Raw genomic sequence first — 16,285 nt, forward strand, 5'->3', positions numbered from 1 at the left:
TTTTTTTTTTTTTTTTGCCTGAAGGCACCATTAGAAAACTCCAGATGCAAAGCTTTCTAATAGAATTCCTCATCTGACACAGCCCTCTGGAATACGTGGGCCTAACCTTTACGATCTGGTGGTCCAGACCCCTGTTTGAAAACCTTTTGAGCGGGGCTGAGCCACTAGTGATCATATGAACAGCTGAAGGCCTGGGGCAGCAGAAAATTAGGGAAAGCGGTGGCAACAGGCGCCCCTGAGGAAGGGGGAGGGTGGAGAATGGGATTGCCTAAAAGTAGACAGCTGGGGCACACCCACAATCAGATTTTCTTTTCCCGTCATATTAGGAACTTGAGGTTTTAAGGAAAAGAAGTGTTGGCAGAATGGGGACCATTTAGCATTCTGGATTTATGGCCATGAGGGTTCTAATCAATCACTGTGGAGCTATTTTTCTTAAAGAAACTTCAACATAGGCTGCTGAAGTTTCCGGGGCTGACAGCTTTGGAAATGATTTAATCTCTCTGTGCTGAAGTTTCCTTCATTAAAAGTGGATGGTGATAATAATGGGCTGTGCTTAGTCACTCATGTCCAACTCTTTGCAACCCCATGGACAGTAGCCCACCAGGCTCCTCTGTCCATGGGGATTCTCCAGGCAAGAATACTGGAGCAGGTTGCCATGCCCTCCTCCAGGGGATCTTCCTAACCCAGGGACTGAATAATAATAATAATAAATAATAATAATATCTACTTTATAGGTTTATTGTGAGGATTAAATAAACCTGCATTGTGCTTTGAAAAAGCACTGGGTATATAGTCAGTGCTTAATAATGATTAGCTATGTTTGAGTCAGACCAGACATGGGAAGGAGCCACTCTGAGCTTCAGATCAGGATGAGGGAGTGTCAGAGGAGTGGCGGTATGCCAGGACCCAGAGGTGGCCGAGGTTTATCAACTGGACTCTGATTCTGAGGATAAGTGGCTTGTCAGATACCAGAAGGAAGAATGCCTGAGGGTCTGGTGGAACGGGCAGTTCCAGCCCCAGAGATGGGGACACACAGCGCCCAAGACACAGTGAGAATGAGAGAGGCATAAACACAGCATCAGAACCAAGAAGACCCACAGAGTGGAGACTGCCTGCCCCAGTTTCAGGCTGTCACGTCGTACCTTCTGCCCAAAGAAGCCAATATTGGGACCAATTTAGTGAGGAGGTAAGTGCGGGGATGGAAGGAAAAGAGCTCTTGGGGTGGAAGTTGGAGGAAGAAGGAATAGTTTAGACAAGTAGGAGCCAAGAGTCATTCCTCAAAACCCCTCCACAGAGGAAGCTCAGGGCCCTGGCTCACCAGCTGGGCCTCTTTCTCTAGATCTGTTCCTTAGAGTGGGAGAAGGCAATGGCACCCCACTCCAGTACTCTTGCCTGGAAAATCCTATGGGTAGAGGAGCCTGGTAGGCTGTAGTCTATGGGGTCGTGAAGAGTCGGACATGACTGAGCTACTTCACTTGCACTTCTCACTTTCATGCATTGGAGAAGGAAGTGGCAACCCACTCCAGAGCTCTTGCCTGGAGAATCCCAGGAATGGGGGAGCCTGGTGGGCTGCCGTCTATGGGGTCACACAGAGTCGGACACTACTGAAACGACTTAGCAGCAGCATTCCTTAGAGTGGCAATGATAAGTTGCTCTTTTTTTTTTTTTTCTTGTAATAACTTTTAATGGAGTCTAATCTACGGAATGAAGCAGGGCAAAGGCTAATAGAGTTTTGCCAAGAGAACACACTGGTCATAGCAAACACCCTCTTTCAACAACACAAGAGAAGACTCTACACATGGACATCACCAGATGGTCAACACCGAAATCAGACTGATTATATTCTTTGCAGCTAAAGATGGAAAAGCTCTATACAGTCAGCAAAAACAAGACCAGGAGCTGACTGTGGCTCAGATCGTGAACTCCTTATTGCCAAATTCAGACTTAAATTGAAGAAAGTAGGGAAAACCACTAGACCATTCAGGTATGACCTAAATCAAATCCCTTATGATTATACAGTGGAAGTGAGAAATAGATTTAAGGGACTAGATATGATAGATAGAGTGCCTGATGAACTATGGACTGAGGTTCGTGACATTGTCCTGTCACGAAGAGATCTGTCCTGTCTCTTTGATCACAGGAGACAGGGATCAAGACCATCCCATGGAAAAGAAATGCAAAAAAACAAAATGGCTGTCTGGGGAGGCCTTACAAATAGCTGTGAAAAGCAGAGAAGTGAAAAGCAAAGGAGAAAAGGAAAGATATAAGCATCTGAATGCAGAGTTCCAAAGAATAGCAAGAAGAGATAAGAAAGCTGTCCTCAGTGATCAATGCAAAGAAATAGAGGAAAACAACAGAATGGGAAAGACTAAAGATCTCTTCAACAAAATTAGGGATACCAAGGGAACATTTCATGCAAAGATGGGCTCAATAAAGGACAGAAATTGTATGGACCTAACAGAAGCAGAAGATATTAAGAAGAGGTGGCAAGAATACACAGAAGAACTGTACAAAAAAGATCTTCATGGCCCAGATAACCGTGATGGTGTGATCACTCACCTAGAGCCAGATATCCTGGAACGTGAAGTCAAGTGGGCCTTAGGAAGCATCACTACAAGCAAAGCTAGTGGAGGTGATGGAATTCCAGTTGAGCTCTTTCAAATCCTGAAAGATGATGCTGTGAAAGTGCTGCACTCAATATGCCAGCAAATTTGGAAAACTCAGCAGTGGCCACAGGACTGGTAAAGGTCAGTTTTCATTCCAATCCCAAAGAAAGACAATGCCAAAGAATGCTCAAAATACAACACAATTGCACTCATCTCACATGCTAGTAAAGTAATGTTCAAAATTCTCAAAGCCAGGCTTCAGCAATATGTGAACAGTGAACTTCCAGATGTTCAAACTGGTTTTAGAAAAGGCAGAGGAACCAGAGATCAAATTGCCAACATCTGCTGAATCATCAAAAAAGCAAGAGAATTCCAGAAAAGCATCTATTTCTGCTTTATTGACTATGCCAAAGCCTTTGACTGTGTGGATCACAATAAACTATGGAAAATTCTGAAAGAGATGGGAATACCAGACCACCTGATCTGCCTCTTGAGAAATTTGTATAGCAGGTCAGGAAGCAAGAGTTAGAACTGGACATGGAACAACAGACTGGTTCCAAATAGGAAAAGGAGTACATCAAGGCTGTATATTGTCACCCTGCTTATTTAACTTCTATGCAGAGTACATCATGAGAAATGCTAGGCTGGATGAAGCACAAGCTGGAATCAAGATTGGTGGGAGAAATATCAATAACCTCAGATATGCAGATGACACCACCCTTATGGCAGAAAGTGAAGAGGAACTAAAAAGCCTCTTGATGAAAGTGAAAGAGGAGAGTGAAAAAGTTGGCTTAAAGCTCAACATTCAGAAAACTTAAGATCATGGCATCTGGTCCCATCACTTCATGGGAAATAGATGGGGAAACAGTAGAAACAGTGTCAGACTTTATTTTTTGGGGCTCCAAAATCACTGCAGATGGTGACTGCAGCCATGAAATTAAGACGCTTACTCCTTGGAAGGAAAGTTATGACCAACCTAGATAGCATGTTCAAAAGCAGAGACATTACTTTGCCAACAAAGGTCCGTCTAGTCGAGGCTATGGTTTTTCCAGTGATTATGTATGAATGTGAGAGTGGGACTGTGGAGAAAGCTGAGCACCGAAGAATTGATGCTTTTGAACTGTGGTGTTGGAGAAGACTCTTGAGAGTCCCTTGGACTGCAAGGAGATCCAACCAGTCCATCCTAAAGGAGATCAGTCCTGGGATTTCTTTGGAAGGAATGATGCTAAAGCTGAAACTCCAGTACTTTGGTCACCTCATGCGAAGAGTTGACTCATTGGAAAAGACTCTGATGCTGGCAGGGATTGGGGGCAGGAGGAGAAGGGGACAACAGAGGATGAGATGGCTGGATGGCATCACTGACTCGATGGACATGAGTTTGAGTGAACTCCAGGAGATGGTGATGGACAGGGAGGCCTGGCATGCTGCAATTCATGGGGTCACAAAGAGTCAGACATGACTGAGTGACTGAACTGAACTGAATCTGTAAAAATACTGAATCACTATGTTACACACACAAAGTTAATCTAATAATGCAAATCAATTGTACTTTAATTAAAAATAAAAACAAAACAGTATTTACTACTTACTGTTGTTTGGATTAAATTGTATGTACTGACCTAAATTGTTATGTATGTTAAGTGAGATAATGTAGTAAAATATTTGCATAGATCCTGAACCATGTTAAATACACAGAAAATTATCACATTAAGGCGTCAATATTATTACAAGATAGCCCTACTCTAAAAATTTTTTACATAACAATATTTGCTCTTATACTGACTGAGCTCTCATACATACAAGATGTTGGCCCCAGTCAGTGTGGGATTGGGGCAAATCCTTGACACATCTCTGCCAAGGTGTGGCCTATATGTTACTTATCTCTCTCTCTCCCCTACACTTAACCATAGTGCCTAGGCCAGAGCATAGGCTGACTAGATTAAAAAATTAGTTGGCTTGGGTGTGGATTAGAACTCTAAAGTTTGGTCTCCCTTTAGAGCTGCAGAATGAGGTACTAAATATTTAAGGCCTTTTAAATTGGCCTCTTTTCCTTAAGTTTAGGTGTTTTGCTATCAAGGAGCTTAAGTTTGCCTTTCCTGAAATAAATTTCACAAGTACACTTATGTTGAATGGCATATGGATCTTTGTCCAACTCTGACCTCCTCTGTGAATGTCAACAATTTGGGGGGCCATAATCTCCCTGAAGTGGGGCTATGAAATAAATAAGCACCACTACAGATCAGGAAGGGACTGCCTACCCAACAGATCAGACGTCAATAATATGGAGATTAGAAATATAGGAAAATACCATTAGCATCCCCTGATCTCAATTCTTCAATCACAAGAAAGACAGACAGACAGACCAGGGAACTGGACAGCTTGATGGATTAACACTACATTACCTGTTCATGCTTTTTTCTGCTTTATTCATGATGAAGTTTCTAATCTGAGAATATTCATGTAACCTCCTCTGCCTCATTGACTTTAAAAGGAATAATAAATCTGCTCCTTGTCTACTACACAAAAATATTAAGAGAAAAATGTGAAACGTTGACAGTGATTTGAAAGATGCTACACAGAGCATACAACTGCAATTATTTTTACTATTATAATCATTATGGTAGCCACTGCTGATGTGGAAGACGGATATTAAGTTTACAAGATGAAATCAGATTTCTACCCTAGGTAACCCTAGAACCATAAGAAATTTTGGATGAAAAACCTGGCCTCCTGACAGCTTTCCCTTAATTATCATCAATTCTTTGAGTGGGCTGAAACAAACAAAAAAAAGAGACAGAAAGAAAAAAAGGAGGGAAAACCAGCCTAATTGAATGTAGGATAAACTATTCATTAGCAAGCTAAATAGCTACGACATTTAATAACCTATAGTGCCTCATGAAAAACCAAAACATTGCCAAAAGTAATTGAAGTTTGTGATTCTCTAAACTGTTATTTAAAGCAGGGTTTGGCAAGGCTCTGTGGGTCTGCACCACTTTTAATTGCATTTTTAAAATTCAGAATGGTGACTGAGATCCTGTACTCGTCATTTGTGTGGTGAAATCCTTCATAGTAAACTTGCTTATAGTGAAGCCTTATGCAATGATTTTAAAGTTCAAAGCATGTGGGATCCATCTATATCAAAAACTGAGCTTTACTTTCTGACCCTTTAACTGACTGATTCCCAGCTGCATATAACTTCCAATCCTTTCCCTCTCTGTCCTGACTGATTTCTAATGTGATGGCCTGAATCCTTATTCCTACCAGCAAATCCTTATTCCTTCCAGCAAAACATTGCTGGAAGGTTACGATGGACTTGACCCAGAGAGAGAAAATCTCCCATTGATGACTGAATGGGCCCTGGGGCAGAATCACCACCTAGCTGATTTGTCTGTGGAATAAGGAGCAGTTGACATGAATCCTAGAGACTATTAAATATACACAATACATTTAGTACAGATCTTTCGCACAGTACATTTATGAGAGGCATCTATGAATGCATGACCCTCATTATTACTGAAGGGCTTCTTCACGCCCTGCAATTTCCCATGAATAATTATTTTAAAATAGCTACAATTTGTTGAGCACCTATTAATATAGCTGCTGTTAAGTCGCTTCAGTCATGTCCGACTCTGTGTGACCCCATAGACGGAAGCCCACCAGGCTCCCCCGTCCCTGGGATTCTCCAGGCAAGAACACTGGAGTGGGTTGCCATTTCCTTCTCCAATGCATGAAAGTGAAAAGTGAAAGTGAAGTCGCTCAGTCGTATCCGACTCTTAGTGACCCCATGAACTGCAGCCTACCAGGTTCCTCCGTCCATGAGATTTTCCAGGCAAGAGTACTGGAGTGGGGTGCCATCGCCTTCTCCATATTAATATAGCAGGTACCGCATGAAACATTTCACGGGAATTAGCTCATTTTATCCTCATGGGAACCTTAGGTATTACTTTGAGTTGCATGCCTGTTCAGTCATGTCCAACCCTTTGTGACCTCATGGACTGTAGCCCACCAGGCTCCTCTGTCCATGGGATTTGCCAAGCAAGAACTGGAGTAGGTTGCCATTTCTTTCTCCAAGGGATCTTCCCAATCCAGGTTCCAAACCCACATCTCCCCCATTGGTGGGTGGATTCTTTACCACTGAGCTATCTGGGAGGCCCAGGCATTACTTTAAATGTTATTATTTTCTCTTTGGTACCAAGGTGCAGAGTTGGTTAATGACCTTACTCAGGACCACACAGCCTCAGCCACCAGAGCTGGGAGTCAAACCTACAGTGTGCTTTAGCAACATACTCCACTATTTATTGGGTTGGCCAAAAAGTTTGTTGGGATTTTCCCAGAAGATGTTCTGGAAAAACCCAAAAGAACTTTTTGACCAACTCAATACCATTCACATAATGCTATGCCCATGGGTAAAATGTCCTGACTTTCCATTAAAATTCTTATGCTTCTTTCCATTAAACAGATTTAGTTTCCTCTCCCAGAAAGGAAATCACTAATAATGGCTTCCACAGGAGACTGCGAGGATTCAAAGAGAATAAGCAAAAAAAGCATTTGATAAAAAATCGAGCAGTACACAACCATGTGTTGGCTTTCTGGGGCTTCTATGACAAAGTAGCACAAGCTGGGTGGCTTCAACAACAGAAGTATGTTGTCTCACAGTTGTGGAGTTCTGGAAGGAGTCCGCAGGGCTGGTTCCTTCTGAGGCTGTGAAGGGGAGCCTGTCCCATGCCCTTCGTCTAGCTGCTGGTATTTGCTGGCAAGCCTTGGCTTTCCTTGGCTTGCAGACATATCACCCTAATTGCTCCCTTCAACTCCATTCTCCATGAGTGCATATCCGTCTCTATGTCCGAATTTCTTTCTTTTCAAATGCGGCAAGTAATATTGAATTAGGATCTATCCTAGTGACTTCATGTTAACTTGATTTTTCAATAAAGACCCAATCTTCAAATAAGGTCCCATCATGAAGTACTTTAGGAATTATGACTCCAACGTATCTACTGGAGCAGGATATAACTCAACCCCCCAAAACCAAGGGCTGTTATTTTTATTTGTAATAATGGTATTAATAATGGTCCTAACAACAAACATGTAACTTTTATCCAGTACAGTGTTTGCAACCTGCCAGGGAGCGCGGCCCCCTGTGCTTACAGGGAGGGAGTGTTTGTGACTCAACCAATTCCGGGTGGGGTGGCAGGCAAAGTTTTCAGAAGGCTTTAAACCAACTCGACTATCCTGTGACTCTTCTGTTTACATGTAGTTTGGGCTCTCTCCATCCCAGAAGAGGTAACGAGACAGTAGGAGGCAGAGTCACAGAAACTGGGGAAGGTAAGTCAAGGCTACATAGCTAGTTGCGGCAACACTGGGATTAACTGGCTTGCCAGTGCCGCATTTTTTCTTGCGTGTGATGTGGGTTATCACTTTCTTGCTCCTCCTTGGCAATCTCACACCACCCACTTCCACCCATCATGCTCAGCTTACTTCCTATAGATAGAATCCCAAACCAATACCTCCATCTTCAGTTTCTTTCCTACGACACAATCCCACGTGTGTAATTAGCTATTCAACCTCCTTACCAGAAGTCCCAGAGTCATCTCAGGTTCAGGGTCCAAGACAGGTGTCCCCAGCCACCCACCTTTCCTCTTTCTCTATATCACCTTTCACAGGTAAAAGCACTCCATTCCCTCAATATCCCAAGCCAGAAGACAACTTGCTGCCATCCTCATCCCTTTGCCTAGCCATGCTTCTCATTCCGTTTGTTCTAACTTGACACCAATTCCAATGCATTCTACTTCCTAACACTCTCAAGAATCTTGGATGACTCTGGGTTACACAGTTGGCACTGTAACTCTCAGTGCCAAGCATGGTGTCTAGTGCTTACCAGGTCATCAATTACTATTTATTGTATGAACTGACAGAAAATAAAAATCCCTCTGTGACTCCCCATTATCCACAAAGTCCAAACTCTTTAGCAAAACTCTTAAGTATTATATGTCCCCAAACTATCATCCTAATTACATTTTTTTACTTTAAAAGAAATTATTGAAGTATAGTTGACTTATAATGTGTTAATTTCTGTTGTACAACAAAGTGATTCAGTTATACATATATACATACTTTTTTTCGTATTCTTTTCCATTATGATTGACCATAAGGTATTGAATATACAATATTCAATAGGACTATACAATAGGACTTTGTTGTTTATCCATTACATATATAATAGTTTGCATCTCTAATCCCAAATTCCCAATCCATTCTTCCCCCACCCTATTCTTCCCCAACCCCATAATATACTTTTAAATATGAAATTTATTGCATTTATATAGAATGCCATGAATATTGTTTTCATCATTATTTTTTGAATTTTTGTTAGCCAGGTGGGATAAAAAAGTGAAAGTCATTAGTTGTTTGCCAGTGTTGAATATGTGTTTATATTTTCTTACTTTGGACTCCTATTTCCAAAATCCTTTCCTGAACTAGTTACATTTTCTATATCCCCATCCAATTCCCCACACTAAGACCAGCAAAACAAAACTATTTGCCACTTTCCAAGCCTTGCTTATGATTTTCACGCCTCTAGTTATGAAAATTTGCATATTCAATATGCTGGCTTGTAATATCAGTGAAACAGCCAGATTGAGATATCAAGTAGTCAACTGAATACATGAGCCTAGAACTCAGAAAAGAGACTTCAGGTTGAAATAAGATGTATGAGAGACATTGGGTGTATATAAGTGGTATAAAAACCAAGGCAATGAATGAATTCACCTAGAGAGACTATACTAAGAATGTTCACAAACTCAACACAAGTTCTCAAACCAGACCTGTAATTTTAAGCGACAGTAGATCATTTAAGTAGCAATACTAGAAGGCAATGTCCCAAAGGAACTGACACATGGGTGGTTGTTGTTTAGTCACTAAGTCATGTCTGACTCTTTGCAACCCCCTGGACTGTAGCCTACCAGGCTCCTCTGTCCATAGAACTTCCAAGGCAAGACTACTAGAGTGGGTCACCATTTCTTTCCCCAGGGTATTTTCCTGTTTCAGGGATCGAACCCACCTTTCCTGCATTGGCAGGTGGGTTCTTTACCATTGAGCCACCAGGGAAGCCCTACAACACATGTTACAGGAAGCAATGAAAATAAAAGATTTGGATGTAAACATCATAATGGTAATTGCTAAAGCTCTGGCCAAATAAGAGTAGATTATTTCTGAAGATATTACCAACTTCATGCCAGACAGCAAGATTTGTTTTCATGATCAAGTGCTGGAAAACTCAGAAATGTAACCAGAAAAACAAAATGTAGATGAAACAGCCACCATTTCCTTATACAGACATTTGACATTGATGTTTCCTCCTTATCCCCATTCCCTCTTTGACTTCTAAAAAAAATGAAATATTTCCTATGAACATTTTTACTAATGAAAAACTAGAAATAAGGTCAACCAACTCAAAAAAATAACACTGCTGGGACCACCTAAGTCCTTATTGTACATCCTCTGCCTCCTCGCGGGGATAATCAATACCCTCATTTTTGTGATAACCTTTTCCTTGTTTTTCTTTATTGTGTTACCACCTATGTGTGTATTCCTCAGCCATAAACTGTTTAACTCTTCCTGGCTTTGAACTTTCTATAAATGGGACAGTACAGCATGCATTCCTGTGCAGCTTGTTGCCTGTACTCACTGTTGCATTTGTGAGCTTCAGCCTTGCGGCTGTGTGTAGCTGCAGACTGTTCGTTTGCAGTAGTGTGTATATAGTGCTCTTTTGTACTCACAATTTTTGGCTGGTATTTAGGAATGTAGATTTTCTATATTGATTTTTGTCTAGCAACCTTGCCAAACATCTCATTAATTCTAATAATTAATCTGTACATTTAGGGGTGAGTTTATATGTCCATAATCATATGTATCAGTTGCAAATTATGATCATTTTGATAATTTCTATTTCTTTTCCTTGTCTTATTGTGTTAGCCTATGTATACAGTACAAGTTTGAATAAAAGGGGTGATAACAGACATTCTTGGCTTTTCCGTGATCTTAAAGAAAACTTTAACATATATTACTAAATAAGATATTTATTGTTAGTTTTTGTAGATATCTTTTACCAGGTTAAAGAAGTTAACTTCTATTGCTAGTTTGCCTAAGAAATTTTTTTTTTTTTGTAGAATTTAGATCATGAAATGAATATTCGATTTTAGCAAATACATTTTGGTATCTACTGAGATGATCATACACCCTTTCTTTTAGTCAGTCAGTTTGTATGCTAATTTTTCAAATGTGAAACCAAACTTGCTTTCCTGAAATAAACCCAACTTGGTCCTTATGTGTTTTACTTTGAAGGCACTACTGGTTTGGTTTTCCAAGGTTTTCTATAGGATTTATGCTATGTTCTTGAGTGAGATTGGCTTGACATTATTCACTGTTTTAGCAGACGATACTTATTTCTATTTCCTTACATATTTACCACTTTCTGTATTCTTCCTTCCTTCTTGCATCTCAGATGTTTTCAGTTCAGTTCAGTTGTTCAGTCATGTCCGACTCTTTGCGACCCTATGGACTGCAGCACGCCAGGCCTCCCTGTCCATTGCCAACTCCTGGAGTTTACTCAAACTCATGTCCATTGAGTCGATGATGCCATCCAACCATCTCATCCTCTGTTTTATTTGAGAGCATTTTCTCAATGCTCCAAGAATATCTTTTAGTATTGCCATTGGAGAGTCTGCTGTTCTGTGTGCCTGAAAAATGTCTTGATTTAATCTTCATTTCGGAAGTATATTTTTACTAGGCATAAAATTCCAGATGTCAGTCTTTTTCTCTCAGTTACTGGGCTGAGTTCGTTCCTTTCTGAAAGTTTGTTGATAGATTTGAGATGGTAATATATTTTAGACAAGAATTTTGATTATATACAGAAGAAACGATTTAGGTACCTACTTTGGAAATGGAAGTTCTCCATTCATTCTTAAGCTGTACTGATCTGTGTTTCTGACCAGTAAAGTCAGAGAAAACTTAACCAAAAGTCAAATAAGTACACAACTTGTGGTTTGATCATGTAAATGGGATTGAGAAAAAAACCTAGTTCTTTGCAAACATATAGTATTTGAGTATATGGAAATGTAAAGGCCAATGAACTGAAATAATGTCTTAGAAGCTAAGTTCATGAGACTTATAATCAATCCCTTGCAGTACATATACTTTAGCGATGTCTTACAATTCTGTCTTTCATCCTCAACTAAACTAATTCTTCCAGGAAAATTTGTCATCCATTTACATATCTCTTAGTACCTACTATGGTAGGGAAAAATACTGGCTGAATTAAGGAGCTAAATTATTGTGGCAATTTTTTTTTTTAATTTAAAACCTAAACTAATTTAACTGTTTATGTATTCTAAGGAGTTGGGAAAGTGAAAGTCGCTCAGTCATGTCTGACTCTGCGACCCCATGGACTATATACAGTCCATGGAATTCTCCAGGCCAGAATACTACTTCTCACTAGGCTCCTCGGTCCATGGGGATTCTCCAGGCAAGAATACTGGAGTGGGTAGCCTTTCCCTTCTCCCGGGTATCTTTCCAATCCAGGGATTGAACCCAGGTTTCCTGCATTACAGGCAGATTCTTTACCAGCTGAGCTACAAGGGAAGCCCTTGCGGTTTAAGGAGTTGGGAAGGGACTATCGTAATTCCACTGAGAGTGATAGTAAGATTTCCCTAGCACTTTGTTTTCCTTAAAGGATTTTGGATGGGGGTGGGGGGAGGTACTGCCTGGAAAAGATGTTTCCTTGTTTATCAGAAGACAGTAAGGAGTCCTTGGATATACAAAGGGAATTCCAAAGCTGAGAATGGGGACTAGGCTAGAAATAACTAGAATGCTCTGCATAAGACAATGGTAAGGATTTTTATTTTGCCTTGAGAGAAGAGCAAAGAATAAGGAGAGTGGGAGAAAAAAGGTAGGTGGGGGTGGTAACTGTACTGGATGCAAAGTGCAAAATGACTTCTCAGACCATCCATATCTGATATTCCATATTAAGCTTTTCATGTTTCTGCAATGAAAAACCTCTTCTGTCTTTCCAGTTTCCAGGGATGTCAGCTATACTTACAGGAGTTTTATATGAGCATGTATGTGGAGTGGGGAGGTGCTGGGATGGTGGGGTACAGGTGCAAATCAAAGAAATGGAGTGATTCCCTGTTTGGGTTAATACTAGAGTAGAATATCAGAGAAGGCAATGGCAATCCACTCCAGTGTTCTTGCCTGGAGAATCCCAGGGACAGGGGAGCCTGGTGGGCTGCTGTCTATGGGGTTGCACAGATTCGGACATGACTGAAGCGACTTAGCAGCAGCAGCAGCAGCAGCAGAATAGAATATAGGAAGGCCACTATGATAACACAGTAAAGAAAAGGAAGTTGGTGGAATGGATACTCAAAGAGGAAGATTGCCATGAACTTTAAGTCCCTGAGAAATTTGATGCAATTTGAAGTCATATTTTAAAAGGCAGAATGTATGTCCACAGCACCTCTGTCATTATTAATATTTATACTAAAGTCTAAGAACATGAGAGGGATTCCCTTGTAGCTCAGAAAGTGAAAGTCAAAGTCAAAGAAAGTGAAGTGAAAGTCAAAGATAGAGAAAGTGAAAGAAAGCTCAGACTCTGCCTGCAATGCAAGGGACCTGGATTTGATTCCTGGGTTGGGAAGATCCCCTGGAGAAGGAAATGACACCCCACTCCAGTATTCTTGCCTGGAGAATCCCATGGACAGAGGAGCCTGGCAGGCTACAGTCCATGGGCTCACAAGAGTCAGACACAACTTAGTGACTAAACCACCACCACAACCAAGGGCATCAGAGTGATGCTCCAACCTTCATTGGTCTGTAGTCAGTGTCAGAGTCTAGTAAGAGTCTTATAATTCCCCGGCCAAGGTTTTATTTCTCCAGCTAGGTGGCAAGCATTCTTTCTCAACCTTAGATGTTCATTGGAATCACTGGGGGAGTTTAGGTTTACTAATGCCCAGACTGCACTCCAGATATTCTGATTTAATTGGCCTGAGATGGACCTGGGCTTTGGGACTTTCAAAATATCCCCAGATGATCCTAATGTGCAGGCAGGGTTAAGGACCACTGGCATTAAGCTACAAGAGTATTTTAAGGACAATCAGAAACATTCAAACGAGGGACAAAAAGCAATAGAAAATGTATGAGTTGCAAGTATGAGCATAAAGGAAGTTATTATTTTTTTAATGCATTATTACATCATATAATCCCTGCATCTGTTAGGGCCCCAAAAATAAAACTGCAAATGACAAAAAATATTTCTTAGAGCCTCTATATACATAACCAAGAGCAAAGATCACCTATACCTATTCAGTCTACCGTTTACATTAACACAAGTTACTATTGGACAGCCTTAATCTAACTTTACTTTTTTAGGAAACTCTGGCCCAGAAAGCTGAAGTAGCAGGTAATGTTGTTGTTCACTTCAAGAACTTCCCTCAAATCCATTTATTCTTTCTCCATTCATCACCCCTTTCTCAGGGCAATTTGTTGCTGTCAGTCATGTCTGACACTTTGCAACCCCATGGTCTGCAGCCTGCCACGGACGGGATTTCCCAGGCAAGAATACTGGAGTGGGTTGCCATTTTCCTCTCTATCTCAGGCAATAAATATCTTCAAAAGATGATTTACTCCTTAAGACTCCTTTTGAAATCTTCCCAAATCTGTGTGTACCCATATTGAAGCATAACATAATAAATGTTGCCCAATTCATATTAAGTGCTCCCTTATACTGCATTGAAAAATCTACCTTAACTCAGAGTCCCCAGACTCATAAATAACCTAACTTTGGCCTCCCTGCTCCTGGGTGCTACTAAAACTTTTTCAAAGTGATAATCTCTTTTCCTTTGATTAGTAGCAAACTGGACTTTTTTTTATCAGCTAGGCATAAATTATTTATTTACTGCTTATTCAGGGATGCTCATATATTTCAGTTGAGAAATGTCCAAATGTCTTCTTTCAAAACATCAAATATAATAGCTACTATTTGGCCAGTGCCAACTATGTGACTTATAGACATTGACTGTAATCCTTCAAGGTTAGTATTACTAAACATAATTTTTATATATGAGGAAATGGGAGTCAGAAAGTTTGGAACCTGACGGAAGTTCACACAACTATAGTTAGAGCAGGGATTTTGATCCACGGGTTTTGGATTCTCAGGCCTGAGTTAGCTCCAGGGCAGGTACCGCATTGCCTTAAGGCCAATCAGATCTACTCTATCTAGCTGGAGTAATCATCTGAAGTCTTACCAATTTCTAATGAGTCAACACTAGCTAATACCCTTCCAATGAGACACCACAAATACATCCAGATAATTGAAGTAAAAGAGTTGATTTATAATTTTTTCAACTACTTTTCTATGTTTTAATTCTTCAGCTGGACAGTGTTTACCAGATTATACTTTATTACATCTTTGTGTACCTGATACACTTTATAACATTCTTTCTTTTAAAATGTTATTAAGAAACATTTTTAAGATAAAATAGCAGAATAGTATCCTAAACATTTAATGTGTTTATCATCCAGCTTCAATGTTGATCAACCCTTGGCCAATCATGTTTTATTTATATTCCCATACACTTCTCCTCTCTATATTACTGTGAAGTAAATCAAAGCTGAAACATATTTTTATGAATATTTTACTATGTACCTATAAAATATTAGGATTTCTCCAGTATGTATCTCTGAAAGATAAATATTTTAAAAAAAAACAAAAACAAAAACAAAAACCACAATACTCTCCTGGAGAAGGAAATGGCAACTCACCCCTGTATTCTTGCCTGGAGAATTCCATGGACAGAGGAGCCTGGTGGGCTACCATCTATGGGATCGCAAAGAGTCGGACATGACTGAGCAACTAACCCTTTCACTTTCTTTTCATCTATCTATCTAACTCTCTATCAAAAAGAAAAAAAAGAAAAAAGAAACCCCAAAACTACAATACCATTTCAGGATTTCAGGTCTAAAGTAAGTTTGTTAATGTCCAAACACCCAATTGCCTTATAACTTTAATATTTTAGAATTTGTTGGTATAATTTAATTAACTTCTAGTGACTCAAGATTTCTTTCATCTTCCATTTAAGTTTGAGCATGAAAACTCATCCTAGTGGGGATATTTTTCTTATAAGGCATTTTCTATTGCCCACCCTCAGTCCCACCATAGTTTCAGTTCTCAGTGTTTTAATTTGAATTTTCACGAAGCATAGTTTTTTCAGGCATGGCCTTATTTCTTTCAAGTTCTGAACTTATGTTCCTATTTTAATTTGCATGTCTGGGCCAGATAATATCTTTATGGGACTCAAAGCTCCTTGAGGATGGGAGAGGATGCAGTTAAGAGGTATTATCAATACAAATTAATCTGGGAGGTCTGCTCCAATTTTTCATGTTTAAGTCAATTAGTACTTGGACATATAAATCTGACATTTTTTCTGTAGCAATTTACATTACTGTTCTTAGAAAGCATTTCTTTCTTATTCCTTCATGGTTATCTGTGCTTCTAATGAGCAATAAAAGATCTGTCAACAGCTGATGTGAACCAAGAAGGGAAAACTGAGGGTTTAAGTAGTTAAAGACACGAGCTCCTAAAGTTCCCCAAGCAATTTTAATCAAAGCTCACTTTTACTAGTTTGTTGCCT

This window comes from Bison bison, unplaced genomic scaffold (assembly GCF_000754665.1).
Source record: "Bison bison bison isolate TAMUID 2011002044 unplaced genomic scaffold, Bison_UMD1.0 scf7180017864376, whole genome shotgun sequence".
NCBI lineage: Eukaryota > Metazoa > Chordata > Mammalia > Artiodactyla > Bovidae > Bison > Bison bison.